This window comes from Protopterus annectens, chromosome 6.part1 (assembly GCF_019279795.1).
Source record: "Protopterus annectens isolate FY-2018-M chromosome 6.part1, PAN1.0, whole genome shotgun sequence".
Lineage (NCBI taxonomy): Eukaryota > Metazoa > Chordata > Ceratodontiformes > Protopteridae > Protopterus > Protopterus annectens.
Genome location: NC_056738.1, coordinates 290,741,536 through 290,765,491, shown reverse-complemented (window position 1 = coordinate 290,765,491; position 23,956 = coordinate 290,741,536).

The window sequence follows — 23,956 nt, the reverse complement described above, 5'->3', positions numbered from 1 at the left end:
AAGCTGGTAAGCGCTTTCGTATGAACCACAAAACTTCACCAGACAAATAAAACCAATTAATTACATCTTATATAACATAGTTAATTAATCACATGTACATTTTAATCACATAAATAAATATGAAATATTCCAAGCTACTCATAACAATGTGCAAATTCGTATAGAACCTTAAAAACAAAAAAAAAGTCACTATGTAACATATTACTAACCACCAAAGAAGTGTATCAAAATCACTCATATATATTTATATATATGTATGTATATATATATATATATGTATGTATATATATATATATATATATATATATATATATATATATATATATATATATATATATATATATATATATATATATATATATATATATATATATATATATATATATATATATATATATATATTCTTTAAAATACTTAAAGTAATAAAATATTATCATTACAATAAGATAAAATAATTTATATAACATAAATACTTTGGATATATTAAAATACAATAAAAAATACATATACAAGCCTATAAATATCAGGTGGAATACAGTCATATATGTATATACAAAATACAAAACAACTATATATCAATAATTCATTTAAAATGTATGAATACATATGGTACAACGATATTATCTCATTAATGCCCTAAGTCTTAAAAGGGGGCTAATGGCAATACTTTCATTCAAACCAGGCCAATTGGTGGCATCTAAAAAAGTTGCCAATAAAGCTCCCTTCTCTCCAGAAGTAATGACCAGGCACCCCCTCTAATATCAGTATATATACAATCTATTACAAAAAAATTAAAAGAGTGCACCTCATTCTCTGTCACATGTTTGCTTAGGGCATTAGTTTCCTTTATTTTACGAATTTCATAGAGGTGTTCATAAATACGTTTTTTAATTTTCTATCTGTCTTACCTATATAATAACAACAGCATGAATCACAGGTTGCACAATACACCACTCTTTCTGAATTATAGTTAAATTTATCTTTGATCCTAAAATTCCTTTTATTAATTTGAAACACATCTCCATCCTTTGTGTATTTGCAAAAGTGGCACATACCACATTTACTCATGTATCCCTTCTTTTTTGTTTCTCCACTATTATATCTTTCAAAGGAGTTTTTTAGACTCCTTCCCCTCCTAAATACCATTATGGGGCTCCCATCTATAAATTGCCTCAAGCTCTTTTCTTGTCTCAAAATGATACAATTCTTTACTAAGACATTCTTTATATCCATATTGTCAATTGTAAAATTAGATATGAAGGACATGCTATAATTTCTAATATTTCTATCCTCCATAATGATAGAGCCATCTATCACTGTTTGATCATGTATATGGTCATCAGTTAACAGGGGTAAATAAAAATTGCTTTCTCTCTTGTTTACTACTTCAGCAATGAAATAATTAACAAATTGTATTGGATAACCTCTTCTTAAAAACATATTTCTCAAACAATCACATTCATCAAGGAAGTCATCCATATTCGATACCATCCGAGCTGCTCAAACTAATTGCCCCTTAACTATAGCTTTCTTCTGTTTTTGTGGATGGATACTACTATAACGTAATAATGAGTTTGAGTATGTTGCTTTCCTGTGAATCTTTGATAAAAATATTTTATTTTCATAATCTTTAGTTAATAGAACATCTAAATATGGAATTTCATGTAAACTAGTATTACAAATAAATTTCAGGAACTGTGTAGTAGACCCAATATAATCCACAAATTCCTTAATAACTTCAAACTGTCCATCCCATATCACAAATATGTCATCCAAAAAATGACAATAATATTTGATGTATGTGAAAAACTTACATGAAAATAGATATTTCCTTTCCCATTGCATTACTACAATATTAGCATACAAGCCACTACATGCTGAGCCCATTGCAACCCCTTCTTGCTGTAAAAAAATATCATTGTCGAACAGGATGAAATTGGTTCTCAATACCATTTCCATAAGTTGAGTATATAATAAAACCTCAAAATGTTCAAAATTTTTATCATACAAAAACTATAAACCATTCAAGACCTACATTATGAGGAATTATAGAATAAAGGTCTTTTATGTCAATAGTGAGGAATATGTAAGATCCATTAAACAAAATGTTATTGATTGATTTAAAAGAACTCCACAAATCCTTACATATATGTACCTCACTACAAATCAAATGTTTAAGCTTAGAGTCCAAGTATTTTGCAAGGGGTTGCGTGATGGACCCTTTTGAATCAACTATTGGGTGAATGGGGGGCTGTTCCAAATCCTTATGTAATTTTGCTAAACCAAACATAATAGGAATTCTAGGATGTGTAACCGAAAGATAGTTCAAAACATCAATTGATATTGTACCCTCTATAAATAAATCTTGTAATTCATTACTAATCTTGCGGTATGCTCCATTTAATTCATTAAGGGATGATTTTTGAATACCCTTTACCATTCAAAATAAACAACATTTTTTATTGTAATCTTCTATATTCATTAAAACTATTCCACCCCTTTATCAGGTTTCAAAATTCTTATTTTACCTAAAAACATATTAAGCTCCTTAATAATATATATTTCCTTTTTCACAATTTCATCAATACTTCTGTGTTGTGACAATGTATTCCTAATGTCAGTTTCACACATCCCTTCACATAATAGTACCATAGGATGCAACGGTGGATTATAGGTACTAGAAATTGCTAAAGGATTAATTGTCTGATTAGAAATAGAATTTTGAAACAATATTTTAACATTCAACTTACGGGTGAATAGTTTCAAGTCCATTAAAATGTTACCTATGTCACTACATTGCCAGGGTACAAAACCCAAACCCTTTGAAAACACATCACAATGACTAGTACTTATATTAATCTCGGAAAAATTATAAACCTTAAAATCGCCATAGGAATTGGATAAAATTAAACATTCAGGCAGTAAATGGTCATTATATACTGCTGGTGTATCAAACCATCCTACATTGTCATCTTGGAAATCCAATGTGTCTACTTCCTGTTGTTCCATCCTCTGTTGTAGGTGTTCCTCCCCCTCACACTCTTCTCCCCCCTCTACCAAGAATTGCTCTGAAACTGGGGAACCGGATGACTCTCCTTTACTAGTGGGCCCATCCTGTTCTTCAAATGCTCTGAGTGCCTTAATTGGGAATATTCCTCTTCATCTAAAAAATGCTCTTCTTGATCTGTATGAGAATAGTGATTAGAAGCACCATTGTTGTCAGCTATATCAAAATCATTAAAATTATTACCCCATCCTTGTGAGGGTGGGGGGTTAGGGTATGCTAGACCCTTACTATATTCATTTTTATCTCTGTTTAATTTTTTTACCTTTCCTACTTTAATATTACAAGCTAACTGATCAATACTTTCATACATTTTAATATGTTCATTTTTAAAATCATTATACTGTTTATGAATGCAAATAACATTATCTAGTTCAGTAACAGACTCAATTAATTCATCAATCAGAATATTGTTATGCTTCATCACTAGGTTCATATATTCAAACTCGTGTTGATCGAACATGGCAGTCAGTTCCTTGAAAAAAACGAATCAGCTTTTAAGCCATTCGGATAATGCCACATCCTTAAGCCCTTTGGCACCATTTTTTCTTTTATACATTCCTGAAAATAGGCATTGTCTAATTGTAGGCATTTTTATCTTAGTTAAGTAATAGTCACATTCTTCGAACAAGTAATATAAACTCCTGTTACCAGATCCAGTCTTAGAAGGCTGTCCACTATTGAGTGCTACAGTTGTTGTAAGCCAGTCTTTCAATAATGGGACTCCAACAAAAGTTAATCCAACTTGTTCCACTTGCATGGAATGCTGACCGCACGGAATAGAGCTGCCGCGGGTAGTATCCAATGAAATGGACTCCGTTGGTCCTTTCCCACTTGTAGAAGCTTGTTGCAAATGAGAATGCAAGTTACAATCCCTTAGAGTATTCTGTAAGCCAAAAGACGCTATGTTCCCTTCACTCGTCATGTTGTAATGGCATCTTACAGCACTAGGGGGTGTAGCCAAAAATGGATCAACCTTATGTGAGAAAGGTTATGCACTAAGTTTAGTTAGGTCCACCACTGCTCATTGTAGCAGGCTGAAATTGGAGCTTTTAGATGTCAGCTCCACTGAGTTATTCAAAATCTCCTCAGATGCCATCACAAACGAAAAAGGTCAAACCACAAAGCAAAACTGTTGCAAAAACACAAAAAGCAATGGAGGAAACAGAAAAGCTCAGTTGTACTTTCGTACCTTGTTCAAATGTACCTTCGTACCATGTAGTAATGAGCCAAAATCCACTGGATAAAGAAGAACAAGACTTTATTCACATCAAGTAGAAAGCTGGTAAGCGCTTTCGTCCTGAACCACAGAACTTCATCAGACAAATAAAACCAATTAATTACATCTTATATAACATAGTTACTTAATCACTTGTACATTTAATCACATATATAAATTTGAAATATTCCAAACTACACCCCTTTAAAGAAATACTCATAATAATGTGCAAATTCTTATAGAACCTTAAAAACAAAAAAAAAGCCACTATGTAACATATTACTAACCACCAAAGAAGTGTATCAAAATCACTTATATATATATATATATATATATATATATATATATATATATATATATATATATATATTCTTTAAAATACTTAAAGTAATAGAATTCTCTGTCACACTTAAGGATGTGGCGTTATCCAAATGGCTTAAAAGCACATTCGTTTTTTTTTCAAGGAACTGACTGCCATGTTCGATCAACACGGGTTCGAATATATGAACCTAGTGATAAAGCATAACAATATTCTGATTGATGAATTAATTGAGTCTGTTACTGAACTAGATAATGTTATTTGCATTCATAAAGAGTATAATGATTTTAAAAATGAACATATTAAAATGTAGAAAGTATTGATCAGTTAGCTTGTAATATTAAAGTAAGAAAGGTAAACAAATTAAACGGAGATAAAAATGAATATAGTAAGGGTCTAGCATACCCTAACCCCCCACCCTCACAATAATGGGGTAATAAGTTTAATGATTTTGATATAGCTGACAACAATGGTGCTTCTAATCACTATTCTCATGTAGATCAAGAAGAGCGTTTTTTAGACGAAGAGGAATATCCCCAATTAAGGTGCTCAGAGTGTTTAAAGAACAGGATAGGCCCACTAGAAAAGGAGAGCCATCCTGCTCCCCAGTTTCAGAGCATTTCTTGGCAGAGGGGGGAGAAGAGTGTGAGGGGGAGGAACACCTACAACAGAGGATAGAACAACAGGAAGTAGACACATTGGATTTCCAAGATGACAATGTAGGATGATTTGATACACCAGCAGTATATAATGATCATTTACTGCCTGAATGTTTAATTTTATCCAATTCCTCTGGAGATTTTAAGGTTTATAATTTTTCTGAGATTAATATAAGTACTAGTCATTGTGATGTGTTTTCAAAGGGTTTGGGTTTTGTACCCTGGCAACGTAGTGACATAGGTAACATCTTAATGGACTTGAAACTATTCACCCGTAAGTTGAATTTTAATATATTGTTTCAAAATTCTGATTCTAATCAGACAATTAATCCTTTGGCAATTTCTAGTACCTATAATCCACCATTGCATCCTATGGTACTATTATTTGAAAAGATGTGTGAAACTGACATTAGGAATACATTATCAAAATACAGAAGTATTGATGAGACTGTTAAAAAGGAAATATATGTTATTAAGGAGATTAATATGTTTTTAGATAAAATAAGAATTTTGAAACCTGATAAAGGGGTGGAATAGTTTTAATGAATATAGAAGATTACAATAAAAAATGTTGTTTATTTTGAATGGTAAAGGGTATTCAAAATTGTCCCTTAATAAATTAAATGGAGCATACCGCAAGATTAGTAATGAATTACAAGATTTATTTATAGAGGGAACAATATCAATTGATGTATTAAACTATCTTTCAGTTATATATATGTAAGTGATTTTGATACATTTCTTTGGTGGTTAGTAATAAGTTATATAGTGACATTTTTTTTTGTTTTTAAGTTTCTTTAAGAATTTGCACATTATTATGAGTATTTCTTTAAGGGGCGTAGCTTGGAATATTTGGTACAAAGGTACATTTGAACAAGGTACAAAAGTACAATTGAGCTTTTCTGTTTCCTCCTTTGCTTTTTGTGTTTTTGCATAAATATCAATGTCATACCTCCACCGCTTTTTTGTTTTTATAGATTTGCCTATTAATGGAATCAATGCTATCACTACAGGTGCTGTTGCTTGCCGAGGAACTTTACTTCTTTAGATACTCTCTCTCTCAGGTCTACTTACTATTCATGTGACATTAACCTTGATGTGTAATGTCTTTAGAAAAAAAATGTTTTTGTTTTTTTTTGTACTTCAGAATCCCCCCCCCCCCACCCAGTTCTAAAATCTGCCCTAACATATTCATGCGCCTAAGCCTAAAGCTTAAAATAAAACTAAAGGTTAAAATATGGGCACTAGAAACCACTTGGTTCTGTCATACTTTATGTTATTTACAAATCTCCATATGATGGGCATAAACTCTCTTTTTAAACTGACCAAGTATATTAATCTCAAATACATTTGGAAGCTAGCTTTTCCCAACCCATACTTTTCAGGGACCAAATTAAGAAGCTTAATGAACACCTTCCAAGAGAAAATAACTGTCTAATCCACATCTTCTAAATTGTATCTTGTTCCAAACTGTGTAATACAACTTGATTATATGTTTAAAACCACCGCTCACCCCATACAACTCTGCTAATATTAACTTCATGCCTTCTACATCCCCTACAAGCTTATTTTCTCTCTTACACACTTCCTTTGATTTATTTTTCTAGCCACTCTTTCTATTTTTAAAGAATACAAGGAAACTTTTGCTAGCCCTCCTTCATAAAGGAACCTTTCAACTGCATTGCTTTAGTCAACATTTCTAAAAATGGGTTCACACTTTCTTTCCAAATCACTTACAATTTTTTTAATACTCTTGTTGTAACATTTAAGTCTTCAAGTTCCCTGCTATTGTGCAACATTATTTATTACATGTCATTATCCCCAAAATTTTAATCACATCTCAGGCCTATCTCCAGTCATCCTTGCTAGACAAGATTTCAAGACAAAATGATATGCTCAGAGACTGAGTACACTGGCAAACAAAATGTTGCTTCACAATTTCAGCTTGGCTTCTGTAATGATTATAACACATTTTCTGCCACTTTTTCATTTACCATCTCTATAAAGAAAACATAGGTGAAGGTCTGTTAACTGGTATTATATTTTTACTATAGGTTCATAGGTAAGTACTAGGCTAACTGCCCTTGTGGGCCATTTTAAGCCTAACCAATTTCCCTTTTTGTACATGGATTAACCTATCCCATTTGGTTAGAGATTGGCTTTATCCACCCCTAATAAAAATAACTAGGATCGCATCACAGAAAATTTGTGGGGACCCATGCATGGGATAAAGCATTTAGGAGCAGCCTCTGTCCATCTGTAGTACAGGGTGAAGTCCTCAGGTAAATTTTCTGTTTTCCATCCATAGAGCCAAGCTGAACTTGAATATAGACAGGGATGAACTTAATTTTATGTGGATGGGGAATCTGTTCCACAGCAGCAGTATCCTCTGCAATGTATACCTTTCCCCTCCAAGTCATTCCACTGATGTTGCAGACGAGGTTTAGATCCCAAGACTGGGTATTTCTGATGCTATTTGTCTTGCTGATGTGCAGTAAATCCATCAGTACTAGATCAGAGGATACCTTGTATACCAGATACAGGTTGCCTCATTGCTGATCATAGGATACCAGGTATAGTGACAGAGATTTGAGTCAGTCCATGCAGGACATGTTAATTATGCCTTGTATCTTTTTAGTAAAGTATCACTGTGGGTGTTCCAGTTGTTGCATGTGTATGGACAGATACATGCCAAAGGGGGCATAATATTCAATGACTGGCCTAATGATGGCTGAGTAAAGGGGGAGAATGATGTTCCTGGATCTAGACAAAATCCCTTTGTTTATAAACTGTGCAATATAGAAGGTCTTTCTTACAACAACAGACAAATGGTGGAAAGTTAGGTCACTGTCCACATAAGTCCACAAATCCCAAACAAATGAGTCAGCTCTTAGGGGTGTATTGTTAATGTGCTACTCCTCTGGTAAACATGACTTCTCAAAGGCTGCAATAATGCATTTTTGGCATTTAATTTCAGTCCATGATTTTGGCATCAGTTATTTATTTGGGACAAACTTTCCTGCAGGATGGTTAAAGGCATGTGGGGATTTGGTGATTGCTTCTAGCTTGCAGTCATTTTTTGGCTTTTACTTCAGAAAAGTAGATGCCAAACAGGAGAGGTCCCAGAATAGAACCTTGGGGAATTTCACTGGTGACTGATCTTTTTCTACAGGTAACTTCCCCTATTTTGATCTCCTGTATCCTATCTGTGAGCCAGCTGGAAATATAGTGGGTGTTATAGGGGTTTATTCCAAGTTTATTTAGCTTTTCTACTATGTCTGAGTGGGGAATTATATCGAAAGCGTTAGAAAAAACTGGTAACCAAACACAACTCTACCAAAGAAATGACTGGAGAACAGCAAACCAAACCAGACTTAATTGTAGAACAAGTAATACACAAGTAAAATGGTTAACCTAGGTTTCGTCCCAACCTTAAGGACTTCATCAGAACAATGATACCTGCCTAAACATTCCTTTAAGTACCCAACCATTGACCAATTTTCCAATATAAAATTTGAAAACTTAACACAACATTACTTCTTCTTCTGGCTTTTGCCAGTTAGGGGTCACCACAGCGGATCACCTGTCTGCTCATGACTGGCAGTGGAGTTTTACAGTGTCGAGTTGCCAGCTTCCACAGAAGGCGCACATACACACACACTCACACCTAGGGCCAGTTTTAGTGTGTCCAATCCACCTACTGCATGTCTTTGGGATGTGGGAGGAAACTGGAGCACCCGGAGGAAACCCACGCAACTACAGGGAGAACATACAGACTCCACAAAGAAGGCACCCCAGCCGAGGAGGGGTAATGAGCCCTGTGAGGTGACAATGCTAACCACTGCACCACTGTGGCCGCCCTAACACAACATTACTAATTAGTTTAAAAAATGAAATACCTACTACATACAACAATTAACACACATAAAACATAACATTTCTCATAAAACTCATTCATTTAAAATGTTAATATAATAAATAATACTATTTCCTGCCTAAAATGTGTTTTAAGTTTAATATAAGAGCAATACTAACACTATCATTTATGCCAGGAAAATTTGGGGCATCTAACCTTAGTTGCCATTTCAGTTTACAAATGTCTAGATGCACATCCAACGTCTTTCCCTGGATGTCTTGTTTGATCTGCTGAATAACACAAAATTTAAAAATATGCCCTGAAAATTTTCCAATATGTCTAGCAAGGACATTGGTCATTCTAAGGTGTCTAATATCCAGTAAATGCTCATTCACTCATTCCCTAAAATGCCTGCAAGTTTTTCCTACATAAAACACAGGGCATACTTCACATTTAGCTAATTAAACCACATTCTGACTGTGGCAATCATAATGCCTCTGAATAGGAATATAACAATCATGAACCCTAATGTGTTGCCCTGTTTCCATAATATACTTGCAAGTACTACATTTCCCACACTTAAAATTACCTAATGTTCTACTAGTACTTGCAAGCTTACCACATGACCCCCTCAAAAGAATCTCCTTAAATGATCTGCCTCTCCGGAACACAAATTTAGGAGCAACCCCCATCTTTTCATCCACATTCTTATCCAGCTTTAAAAGACCCTAATTCTTCCAAATGGTCTTTATAAACCACTCAGCATCTTGATTAAAGATAATGACAAAAAATATTCCCTCACCTTTCTTCTCCGAACCACTTTCATCTACATTAATTCCTGGTCTTGTCACAACACTTTCAGGCACTCCCTTCAATATGGCCTTGTACGTACCATTTTCCCATTTACGGATAATTTCGTCCCTGATATCTGTACACAAGGCCTCGGGGTACCCCCTTCTTATAAACATCTTTATCATAAATTCCAATTCACTAATAAACTCCTGGTCATCATTAACCATTCTGGAAGCCCTCACCATTTGACCCTTAACAATGGATCTTTTTGATGGTGGGGATGCCAACTACTATAGTCTAAATAAGAATTGGAAAAGGTGGCCTTTCTGTAAATCCCTGATTTTAAACACCTCATCTCTGTGTCCATCTCCAAATTAACATCTAAGTAGGATATTTCCTCAGCACTGTATTCATAAGTAAATTTAAGAAACTCATCAGTATTGTTAATAAACTCCAAAAATGCCTTTAGCTGTTTTACATTTCCTTCCCACACGATGAATATATCATCCAAAAAATGTGTGTATTGCTTAATACACTTTTTAAAGGCACTTCAGAACACATACTCCTGCTCCCAAAAAGATATTATATAGTTGGCATAAATGGGGACACAAGCGACCCCCATAGCCACTTCATTAACCTGCTGGTACAAGTGCCCTTCAAAATGCAAAAAAGTATTGTACAATACTGCTTCCATTAGAGTAACAAATACATTAATCTGATCTTGGTCATATAAACCAGTCTTATTCAATTGACACTCCAGCCAGGTTAAACCCACCTCATGGGGAATAACAGAAAATAAATTGCATACATCAACCGTAAGTAGTATAGTATTACCCATAACAATAATCCTATTTAATTTCTCCAGAAAATTCCATGAATCCTTGGTGATGTATGCAAAAGTAGTCAACACTTTTTGCAAATGGTGATCTAAGTACTGACTTATAAAACAAGTTTTGCTCCGCTACCATCTACTGTAGGCCTGAATTTCACATTATCCAGTCCCTTGTGCAATTTGGGAATAACAAAAATGCTGCTGACCACTGGAGTTTCATTTCTCAAACAGCTATGTTCAATTTCAGTTATCTGCCTTGGAAATTATAAGTCATCTATCAAAAGATCCAATTTCAAATATGCAACATTAATTTCATTAATACTGCTTTCCTTATATATATATCTTCTATTAATATCCCCAACACAACATCAGTGTAGTCATTCCTATCCATGACCACAGCACCATTACCTTTATCAGGCTTCATTATTCGTATCCCTTTATCATTGGCTAATTCAAATAATAGTTTATTTTCTTCCACAGACATATTGCTAAAGTCACCCCCCATTTTCCTTCTAAAGTGCTCCCTTATATCTAATTCACATGCCCGTTCAAATAAAGTAATCATGTGATTGGCTGGCAGATTAAATTTACTAGGCTTAGTCAACACATTATGTTCATAGTTCGTATTTGTATCAGCAAACCACAACCTTATATTCATCTTCCGGGTAAACATTTTGAGATCAATCAACATCTCAGATAATACTCCTTTCCTTCCTGGCACAAATGTAAATCCCTTAGATGGCAAGTTAGCATGCTCCATAGTTAACTTAATTTTAGAGTAGTTGTATACTTTGTAATCTCTGTGAATGTTATAAATAACCTCACGATTGCTTAAAACTTTAAAATCACATATTTCCTGCATACCATCAATAAATTGCTTAAAAAGAAAACAGTCGTCATCATTAACAAGAAATTCAGAAAATAACTCCGGGATTGGCCTGTCATAGGTTCATAGGTTGGTACTAGGCTATCGGCCCTAGCGCCTATACAAGCCTAGCCATAACGATTCCCTGGCTATTTCTTTCCACACTATTTACTTCCCTGGACCCCTGTCTAGCAGGGTGACTGACGTGATCCTCGGGGTGAATTTCCTTTTTCCCATCCAATCGTCAAGGTTCCTTTTGAAGAGGACCAAAGAGGCACTCTGCTTGACATGTATGGACAGTCTCTTCCAGAGTCTGGGGAGTCTCTGGGTCAAGAACCTATCCCTCCAGCATGTATTGTTTATTGTGATGACAAGGTTTAGATCCCTGAAGTGTGTGGTTCTGAGATACTGGGATTTCTTTAAGTGTAGCATGTCCAACAGCTCTGAGTTTGACATGGCCTTGTATGTTAAGCAGAGATTGCCTCTGAGTAGACAATATGCAACAGCATATAGCTGGAGTTTTTTAAGGCGGTCAGTGTAGGGCATCTGCTTTAGGCCTGTGATTCTTTTAGTGAGGTATTTCTGTGGCCTTTCCAGTTGTTGCAGATGTCTTGAGAGGTACATACCAAACAGGGCATTGTATTCTATAATGGGTCTAATGAGGGATGAGTACAGTGGGACAATGAACTCCTTTTTCCTGGATGAAAAGCCCTTAGTGATGAGGTGTGCCACATAGAATGATTTCCTGGCTGTTGTGGCGATATGGTTATCGAAGGTGAGACCACTGTCAACCTGTCTCCCTAAATGTCTTATCACACTTTCAGTGTTTAGTGTACTGCCGCCTATGTGGTAATTCATGGGTACATGTTTTTTCCCAAAGGAGATAACTATACATTTCTTGGCATTGAGCTTGAGCCCATGGCTCTGGCACCAAGCATCTGTTTCTGTAAGGCCCTTTTGCAGAGTATCCACATCATTTGGGGATTCAGTAATGGCTCCCAGTTTGCAGTCATCTGTGAACTTTGTTAGCCAGAGTCCTTTAGTGCTGGCCTGTACTTTAGAGAAGTAGATGCCAAATAAGAGCGGTCCCAGGACTGAACCCTGAGGTACTCCACTTGTCTGGAGTTGGATTTGGAGTCGGCTACTTTTACAGTGTGGGTTTTGTCAGTAAACCAGTTGGCAACCCATCGAGTGATGTAGGGATTAATGCCCAGATTAGTAAGTCTATCTATGATTCCAGAGTGGGGGATGGTGTCAAAGGCCTTGGCGAGGTTCAGATAGGCTGTGTGGACCACCTTACCCACATCCACAGCTCTGGAGACTGATTTGAAGTCAATCAGGTTCAGGGGACAAGATCGGCCCTTCATGAACCTAAACTGGGTGGGGTCCAGTGTTTGAAGGTTGCCAATGTCTTTGTTTATAAGTTCCATGATAGTACGTTCCATGGCCTTGCAGATCAGGCTCATCAGACTGATGGGGTGGTAGTTCCCAGGATCCAAGGTGGATCCTCCCTTGTGGAGTGGGATAACTGTAGCTGTGCACCACTCAGTGGGCACGAAGCCTGAGGTGAGGCTATGATTAAACATGACACTTAGGTGTGGTGCCAGCTCATTTTGTAGTTCATGTAATACACAGCCCAGGATGTCATCTGGTTCCATGGATGCTGCGTTCTTAGGTTTGGAGAGTGCATTTTTTACCTGTGTGGCCGTTATTACCGGAATTTGGCAATCTTCCGGTATTGAGATGGGCTATTTAGGGGGTGAGAGGGGGGTGAAGTTGGCACTGAATTGATCTGCTAGGATATTGGCAATATCCTTGGGATCAGTATATTTAATGCCATTCTGTTGTAGCTCAGAGCAGATCTGAGCATTGCCATTTAGATTCTTGACATAGTTATAGAATGCCTTGTGGTTGTCTTTGGAATCTTTGGCAATTTTATTTTCATAACTAGCTTTGGAGGATTTTATGAGGGATCTCATCTTTTTTCTGAGGCTTGTAAGGGAGTTTTTTGCATCCTGGGATTTTCCTCTTTTCTGCAGCAGTTTCTTCCTTTGTTGTAAAGTTTGTTTATGGCAGGAGACCACCAGATTGGTTTCCTTTTTTTGGAGGAGAGCATCTTGGTTCTATCTGGGATGGCACGATTCATACATGAATAGATGTGCTCGTACAGTGCCTTAGTGTAGGATTCAGCAGTCGAAATTTCAGTTCCCGTCTGCATGGGTGTCATGAATTTCATCACTTCTGACTTAAGTAGCATGAAGTTGGCTTTGGAGAAGTTTTTTATGGAGATTTCCTTACTGGGGGGTGGGGGTGGAGTGTGGATGTTAAGGGTGATTAGCTTATGGTCAGACCTGACCAACGAGGGGGTGACCATAGGTGTGGAGCATCAATTTCCCATGTTGGTAATGACCAGGTCTAGGATATTGGAGCCCCTGCTGGGACTATGGATTAGTGGATCCATGGCGTTGGAATTTATAATTTCCAAGAACCGTTGGGCAAAGGTGTTGGTACATGAGTAGTTTTCCCAGTTAATGGCAGGGTAGTTGAAATCACCCAGTATTATGGTGTTTGGTTGTATCTTAATATTTTCCAGTATGTTTAGAAAGGTGTAGTGTCAGTAATTTCATTATCCGGTGAAGCTCCTTGTACATGATTAACACTGATATCATGGTTAAATTCAACATTAATGCCTATTCCAATATGCCCACAGTCATTATGACTTGCTGTCTCATTAAACACACCAGTTTAATTGATAAGCCGATGTTCGTCTCTAAGCCCATTCAGACTATTAACAAACCAGACATTCAATTCCAATAACCCATCATCTAAGGAATTGGCGTCTCTTTGTTCATACCGCAGCCCATTCATGACAGTATCATACAAAATAATGTCCGAAATGTCTTCAGAGAACACATGTTGTAACAAAACATCAGCAACCATTGCCGCACTTTCACCTACATTAACTTTGTCATTTAGGACACTGTCAATGTTACTGTCTGCTATTTGCAAAGGCATGCACACATTGGCATCTCGCACTGTGTCAACTGCCATATATACACTTCCCCTTAAATGCATGCCCTCTGTACTATCATTTGTGTTTTTGGACACATTACAGTTTTTGTTGTTAATATTGGCCATGCTGACTCTATTAAGAGATAAACAGTTATTAGATTCAAAGACCGGACCCGAATTGTAACTGGATGTAGCACTTACTTGCAAAAAACTGTCATGAGGTGTATTTACCTCTGTTTGGGTTGATACCCATTGTATGTCCTCTGTGAAATTTTGCATCTTGGGACGAGCACCCTGCTCGACATCTTGCCTCTCTTCTTCCCTTCTTATGTTGTAACCTTCCTGCCCTTTGTTGTGCAGTCTCTCCTGAATGCATGGGCCCTTCCTCTAAGGGGAATTCCACTGGCCGACCATAATTAAAATCTCTTGGCTGTGACGTCATTTCCTCGACTTGCTCTGCTCCACCATTGGCCAGGTCCTTCTGGTTACCATGGTAACCCTGATTGCCTTTAGATAGTGGGTAAACTCTGTCACGGGAATATTCCTCAGTGTCCCTTCTTATTTTATTCAATTTTCTTTCAAAGATAATCTGACAACTGTTATCCACATTAACTAATAAATTGTTGTAGTTGGTGTGGTATTCTTCAAACAGCAATCCTTCAAGATACAATCATTTTCTCATTCTAGTTCACACATATACTGTTCAATTTTCTGACCATTATACTTGACCATTATCTCCATCAATGCAATGCCAGTAACATCAAGCAGCTTATGTACTTCTTTAAGCATTTCAGGGTTATTGTCAACACCATTAGGATACCGCCATAGACGTGACCCCTGTGGTACCAAACCCAATTCTATGTTCCTTAAGAGGTATCCGTTTTCTAACTGTACTTTCTTCATATTAAATAATTTAGCTTCAAAAGATTTCAAATGCTCAATAAGGGACATGGCAACACGTTCCTTACCTTTTTCTTGAGCATTAAATGTCAATATGGAAACCAAATTGATTACATTTCCATTGCTCTGTACTATTCAACACAGTCTTAGCCACAGGGGTTTTTGCCCCATTAGTGCTGTTACTTGCCACACTCTGGTTTATATTCTCCCTATTGGATGTCCACCTTTCCATGTTCTGGGTGGGGTGAGTGAGTGGAACACCCAAACTTCCAAACAAATAATTGGAATGTCTAGACCGCTGCTGCTTGTCAGCCAAGAATTTAATTTGAACTGTATGGTCCAAAAGCTGTTGATTAATCTGCTGCAACAACTCCAAAATGTCTGTATTGGAATCTATGTTCTCCATATCAATACTTCCAATGAACAAACTGGTAACCAAACACAACTGTACCAAAGAAACAACTGGAGAACAGCAAACCAAACCAAACTTTAATTGTAGAACAAGTAATACACAAGTAGAATGGTTAACCTAGGTTTCGTCCCAACCTTAAGGACTTCATCAGAATAATGATACCTGCCTAAACATTCCTTTAAATACCCACCCATTGACCAATTATCCAATATAAAATTTGAAAACTTAACACAACATTACTTATTAGTTTAAAAAACTAAATACCTACTACATACAACAAATAACACACATACAACATAACATTTCTCATAAAACTCATTCATTTAAAATATGCTAATATGTTAATATAATAAATAATACTATTTCCTACCCTAAAATGTGTTTTAATTTTAACTGGATGTCTTGTTTGATCTGCTGAAAAACACAAAATTTAAAAATATGCCCTGAAAATTTTCCAATATGTCTAGCAAGGGCATTGGTCGTTCTAAGATGTCTAATATCCAATAAATTGTTCAGGTCCTGGTATGTGGTGCATACTGTTTTGCCTTTATCCACTGCTGACCTCTTTTATAAAAACTACCAGATTAAGTAAGCATGCCCTGCCCTTGACAAATCCAAACTGAGATGGGTCAAGTGTTTGGAGGTTCTGTATGTTCTGACTGATTAGTTCCATGATAAGTCTTTCCATGGCTTTGCACATTATGCTGGTCCAACTTATGGGTCTATAATTGGCTAAATCTGCGGAAGATAGAGTAATGAGTATAGCACTTCTCCATTTGCTCGGTGCAAAGTCTGTATGGAGCTTTTCTTTTGTTTTGAGATTGAGGTGCACTATACCCTTCAAAATCCTTGACCCCTTGGGTTGTGTGTTTACTAGTGCATTTGCCTTAAACTGTCTAGGTCATCCTGGCTTTACACCAATCTGTTGTCATTTTTATGTGGCACCAGTTGTATGTATTTTCCTTCAAAAAGTAATTCAAGACTGCCTTTCTCTATAGTATATAGGTATAAAAGCCTCATTATGCACCAGATGACCTGCACAAGAAGTTGGGGGTGAAGAGAGGATGATTGCTTTCCCGTCCTTAAGAATGGAAGCTGTCTGGTTCACTGCAGTGCTCACTTCAACATGAGTATTAAAGTTTAGCATACAACATTACCTGTCAGGTGACCTTCAACGTGAGTATGGAAGTTTAGCATACAACATTACCTGTCAGGTGACAAATGCATTGGAGGTATGGCTGAGGCACTGAACTTTCCTAGATGCACGCATGCATCTTTGAAGGTTATCAGTGTATGTGGAAGCTGCATGCCCTTGCTGGGAGGGGGTTATGTTGTGTGAGGAAGGATTGGGTCCTGTTCTCTGATAACAGTTCACTTGTGGAATTAGACATTGTCTCAGATGTGAACAAAAGGGTCTATGGGCTCTTGTTCTGATTATGAAGTCACCCTCCCAACTAGGCAATAGGTGAGTTGGCACACTCACTGGCAAGGAATGAGTGAGTCCACAAGGTGCTAAGAAGGACAGTATGATGGTCAATGTGGCTAAAGTGAGAAAAAACCCTAGGCTGCTTACAAAACCATATATCTACTTATCACTATGTCTAGAGTAGCTTCCGGAAAAAAAAAAAAACAGAAAACTTCTTATTCCAAAGTATACCATCCAACTTCTCATCCTGTTATTTAGTTCTTAAATTCCACCTAAACAATGTCTGGATTTGTCACTGCATTCATCCTACTTGATATTCCTTCTCTTTCCAATTTCTTTCATCAACTACTTCTCGTCTTTCTCCCCTCCTAATCTCTTGCTCCTAGTTATCTAACAATTCCACCTCCTCATTCTTTCACCACCTTATCTCTCATTTCCTCTTACTGTACCTCACCAAACTAACTGTTTTTACTACCATTCCAGACATATATTACAATTTCTGCAGCATTTTTTACTCTGTTTCTTACTCACCTCCTGTTTGAATTTTCTCTTGTCATTTTGCCTTAATTTGTACATCTATGTTCATCTATTTAACCTTTTATATTAACATTTTAGTGTGTTTTTATCTATCTTGCTTAACCGTACTGTGATTTATTTACCTGTTTGTTATTTTCTTCTTACTGGTTTAATCTGTTCTGTGTATGCATTACTTGCTTTATTTGTTCTGTAAATTTTTATTGTAAACTTTGTACTGTGGAGCTTTTCTCCCCAGGTCTCCATTGAAAAATGGAACAAACTCAGTTGGACTATCCCAGTCAGCAAATATCAAATAAATAAATAAATTCTTGATTTATTTAGGTATGAAATTCATTACCATCCCACTTGTGTCCTTAATTTTATCTATTTCTTACCCAGGAATGTTCATTACCGATGTCCTATTTTCAGTAGAATTCCAGGAAGAAAATCTCCAGAGGAAAAAAATGTACTATCATCTCAATTTGCTCCAAATTTGCTCATTTTCAAATTACCCATGGCAAAATTAATTTCTTCATTTCTGTTTTCCACACTCGATAGTATTACTGAATCTCCGTTTCTAAAAATAGCCATCTTCGTATTCCTAGCAGATCTTTTTTTAAACATCTGTGCAGGCATCTTTTATCACTCTGTTGTCTATATTTTTTTCATCAAATTGTCTATGCTCCATCATTTCATGGCTTTACAAGCATGAATGATGGCAATACCACCCTTGTGAATCATCCTTTCTTGCTATTAACCTTGAATATTTTTTTTCAATCATGGCTCCTGCATATTGGAAGAGTCTAGTCAACAAATTAGGACTTTATCTGAGCTGAAGTTATTCCATGCACATGATTTCAAACATCTTTTCCATTTCTTTTGATACATTTGTTCTGTCGATAATGACTAGAGTTATATTTTAGCCTCCTTCTAGTGTACCTGTTTCAGTGATTACAGTCTGGCCCATTTAGTAAAACCTTGTCGACCCCCCTTTATAATCTTTTTAACTCTCTGTTCATCTTTTTCCTTTAATATGGTGCATCTTTTTCTATATAATTTTATGTCATAAGTTGAATTACTTGGAGTCTTATTTCTTTTGCTTCCTTACATTTTTTTCTCTCAGTACTGCCTGGAATTGTGATCGTTTTTCTTTTTGCTATGAATTTAGTTATATGTTTTTGCAATAATTAAAAATGGCAGAAGATAGATAACAATACTTATTCTGTAAGATATTGTAGCATTATTCCTACAATCTCAAAAACTGCTGGCTCCATACAAAATAACTGGTCAACTTAAAACTACGTCCCCCAACACTCAAAAACTTATATATGTCAAATCAATGGCCATAGCACATTGAACGTAAGAGAAAATAAAGTTTCTAAAAGAAGACACAGCAGTCTAAATCAATCAGTGGTTTTAGTCTAACATGAAAGAGCATTTGACTTCTGAGATGTCAAGCACTGAGGGGAAACAACAACTGCAGTCAAAAGATAGATAACAATACTTATTCTGTAAGATATTGTAGCATTATTCCTACAATCTCAAAAACTGCTGGCTCCATACAAAATAACTGGTCAACTTAAAACTACGTCCCCCAACACTCAAAAACTTATATATGTCAAATCAATGGCCATAGCACATTGAACGTAAGAGAAAATAAAGTTTCTAAAAGAAGACACAGCAGTCTAAATCAATCAGTGATTTTAGTCTAACATGAAAGAGCATTTGACTTCTGAGATGTCAAGCACTGAGGGGAAACAACAACTGCAGTCAAAATCACACACATTTTAAGATAACCTTTCTTTATTCCTCATAACTTATTCTTATTGTAGTCAGCAAATATTTTGTATTTATATATGATTTTGCATTTGTTAATTAAAGGAGTGGTATGGTCCAGCAACCTTTGTCAGACATGCAGCACACAGAAATGTTACTGCAGCAGAAATCTAGGAGAGGAATGTGCCCTTCATTACAGGAATTTTATTTACATGAATGTATTTTCAAAACGTACACATTGCAATATACAATATGAAATTTATCAATGGTACACTTATTTACAGGATTACTATTTACAATGATGGTCTTTGTTTGTTGTTTCTGTTTATAAGAAACAAAGTTTGTTCCAGTCCATGCTGACTTATACGTAAAGGAGATGTATTATTGTATGTTCCCATTGTCTTTCATTCTTGTGAGGTGAATCCTGTTTCAATTATCTGTTGATGTCCATTGGCTAGCAATCTCTCTTTTTGCCAAGTAAAAATGTTTCCTCGATCAACTTCCTTTTTTTCGTTTCTACACATCTTTGTTCAAAAGAGGTCAAACATTCCAGAGATTCACATAAAAGTTAAGAGTGTTCATTTAATACAACATTCAAGATGTGAAAAATGTGATGCACATGACATAGGGATAACTAACTTAAGGAGGGCATAGGGATTCACTTATCAGATATAAAGCGGCAGGTGATCACCAACGCCTTATATAAACACATAGCAGACGAAGGCACATCACATAGTTTTAAACTCATGCTTTTAAAAGTTATTTATGCACCAGTTCAGGGAGGGGATGTGAAACTGTTAACAGAAAATGAAGAAATTAGATGGATCCTTAGAATGGGAGCACATATACCACCAGGCTTAAACAGTACTGTTAGCAACATGCCCAAAGATAAAATATCAAAAGACAACAAGGCCAGTGAAATACAAACTGCACATGGCAAAAAAAAAGTTTTTTCAATTTAATAGCACACAAAAAATAAACTACACAAATATTCTAGTGCCTCGGCAAACAAAGCCTTCTTGGAGTTAATACAAAAAAGAAATAAACACTTCCGTTAAATAAGAAGCTCATGAAAACCAATAATTAATTAACTAATCAAGACATTTCAATTACAAAAGGACTTTCCAATCACATTCCTTATTTAAGCCCTTAGATACCAATGTATCAATTTTAAAAATAAAAACTGTTTCCTTATAAAGCAATTTTCTTTTTAATACAACAGTATCCTTTACACAAATTTGCTCTATAATAAATGCTTTCAAGTCTGTAACCACCCACTCCTATATCAGATTAAAATGCATAGCCACTAGATTATAAAAATTCTTATTTTTTATGTCTCTAATATGCTCCTGCAGTCTCACTTTAAATGTTTTTTTTTTTATTTTCCCCTATATAGAAATGACTGCAGGGGCAAAACAATGCATATATTGCTCCCTTCGTAATACAAGTATAAAATGCTAAAGGGTGATATTCTACCCCATTAATCTTTTCAAAAAATCTCACTACATATTTACATACTGAACACTTGCCAAATGCAATTGTTGTTGTTTGTCTTTTGGCTTTTCCCAGTAAGGGGTCGCCACAGCAGAACTCCGGTCCACTAATGATTGGCAGTAGTTTTATTTTACGAAACGCTGAGGTGCCAGCTCAATGCCCAACCTTCAATGAGGGCACGCCCATTTACGCTTGCATGTCTTTCGAATGCTACCCAACCGCGGGGAGGACATGCAGACTCCACACAGAAACCACTCCCAAGCCAAGCCGAGAATCGAACAGGAGAACCTCTTGCTGTGAGGTAACAACGCTACCGCTGTACCACTGCGGACTTGCCAAATGCAGTAGTTCCCAAAATTTCCAGTGACCTATCAAAATTATTTTTAGGGGGAACAAATAAATTATGCACAACTATATCCTTGACATTTCTACCTATTTTATATGATATTAAAGAAAATATATACAAATTTCTAACACCATTTTACCTTTAAAAAGGAAGGCCCAATAATATTTAATAATATTCACTATTTCTTGACTAAAAACATTAAAGACAGTTACAAAGTATACTTTCCTATCTCCCCCACATAATAACTCTTGTTACAAGAATTTTCTAACCCAATATTTTCTCTACTAGCCAAATTTTGTTTCCCCTCATTTGGCTGAAGTAACTTTTTTAAGGATTGTATAATTAAGTCTTCACTATAGCCTCTTTGTTTGAAGACAGAGCACGTATGTGCTATCTCACACTGCAGTATGTCTGGACTGTTGCACAACCTACTAACCCTTAACAGTTTACTATATGGCAAGGCATTCAATACACAGGGAGGGTGACAGCACTTACTATCTATAAAGTGCACTCCATTATCAAACTTCCTGTGTATTCCAGTATTAATGATGTTGCCAGTAACATTCAGCTCTAGATTTAAAAAGGTTACAACTTTACTCTTTTGTAGACCATCAAACTGCAAGCTAAAATGATTCTTTTGAAGATCTTCCACAAAGAAGTCAATTACATTTTCGCCCCCTTACATAAACAAATCCAAATCATCAATACACCTACATATAAAACTACAAATTCTCCAAAAAAATATCATCTTATAAAGAAACTCAACCTCAAATATACCCATAACTAAATTAGCAAACATAGGTGCAAAGGATACACCCATGGCTGTTCCTTGCATCAGTTGATAAATAAATTGATTAAATTCAAAAAAATTATTAGTTAAACTGAAATATAATAAATCATAACATAATCATTCACTGGAGTTGCACCAAGAAAAAAATCTTAAAGCTTCTAGGCCCACCATATGTGTGATGCTAGTATAGAGGCTTTTTACATCAATAACAATCCAAAAAATGTTTTTACATTTTATTAGCCTAATTTTCTCTAAAAAATCAAAACAGTTTTTAATATAAGATTCTAATTTTACCACATACTGTAGAAAATATGAACGAAGCATTATTCCTATACTGTGTAAAAAGTATTTCTCAGCTGCCACTATTGGGAGGGGAAACCAAACGTTTATGGATTTTTGACAAACAGTAAAATTTGGCTAAAGGGCAACCTTCTGTATTAAATTTTACCTCAGCATCTTGTTTCATAAAGTAACCTAGCCTATATCCTTTCTCTATTAATTCCTTAAAACTTTCAATAGCCTTATAATATTCCTTCTCACCAACTATTTTATAAACATTTTCATCAGATAAGTGGTCCATGCAAATCTTAAAATACTGTGTATAGTGCAGAACCACAGTCTTTTGACCCTTATCTGATGGTTTAATAACTATGCCCTGTCTTTTACTAGTTTTGTAATTGCCTTCCATTCATCTTTACACATACTAAACCTAGAGTACTTGATAATAGTTTTCACTCTTACTCACAAACACTGGCTAATCTACAATGTATGTACTGTACCTGTGTACTATGTATGTATTTTACCTAGGTTCCAAATTTCAGCTGTACACCACAAATCTATTAATTACCTTTATTTTAAAATTAATATTTTCTTGTTTGTTCTCTCTACTGTAACTGTTGATGTGCTGCATACCACTGAAAAACATGTCTATTGTAATTTGTGTGTAAACTGATCATGTCTAAATATCTAAATGTATTTGTAATTTTTCTATGTGGAACTTTTCTCCCCGGGCCTCTGCTGAAAAAGGGCCTTTTTGGCTCAGTCAGACACCCCCGGTTAACAAATGCAAAATTCATAAATAAAAAAAAAAATCTTTAGTTAAATTATAACACACTTTATACTTGTTTCTAAAAAAATCCTGAAAATTGACTTACAAAGCATAATTAACCATTAAGGAAAACTGTTGCATAGCTTCATGTGAAAATGGGGGGGTAAACCTATTCTTATATGGAACTGTTGAAGTGTCTAATAGACAATAAAATTTACATAATCCACAGATTCAAAAGAAGAATTACAAGAGAAAAACATATTACATTCATCCTCCTCTTCTTCAAATGTATTAGATAAAATATCATTCTGAACGTCTTTCTTGGTTTCAAAAAATCCAATAAATACAATTTTCTAAAAAGCTGAAAAAATTCTATTTGTAGAATATTCTTCATTGGCAAAGCTGTAGGTACAAACTTCAACCCACACTGCAAAACTGAAAGCTCAGCATCAGTAAGGTGAACATCTGATAAATTCACAATCAAATTATCACAGTCTTTTACATCAGTTTGTTTAATTAGACAATATATACTTTCAAAGTCAATATTTAGTTTTTTTACTGTTGTATTTGGGAAACTGTCCATCCTTGTTGCCCTCATAATGTTCTCTTTTTTTGGTTTCAGTTATTGTC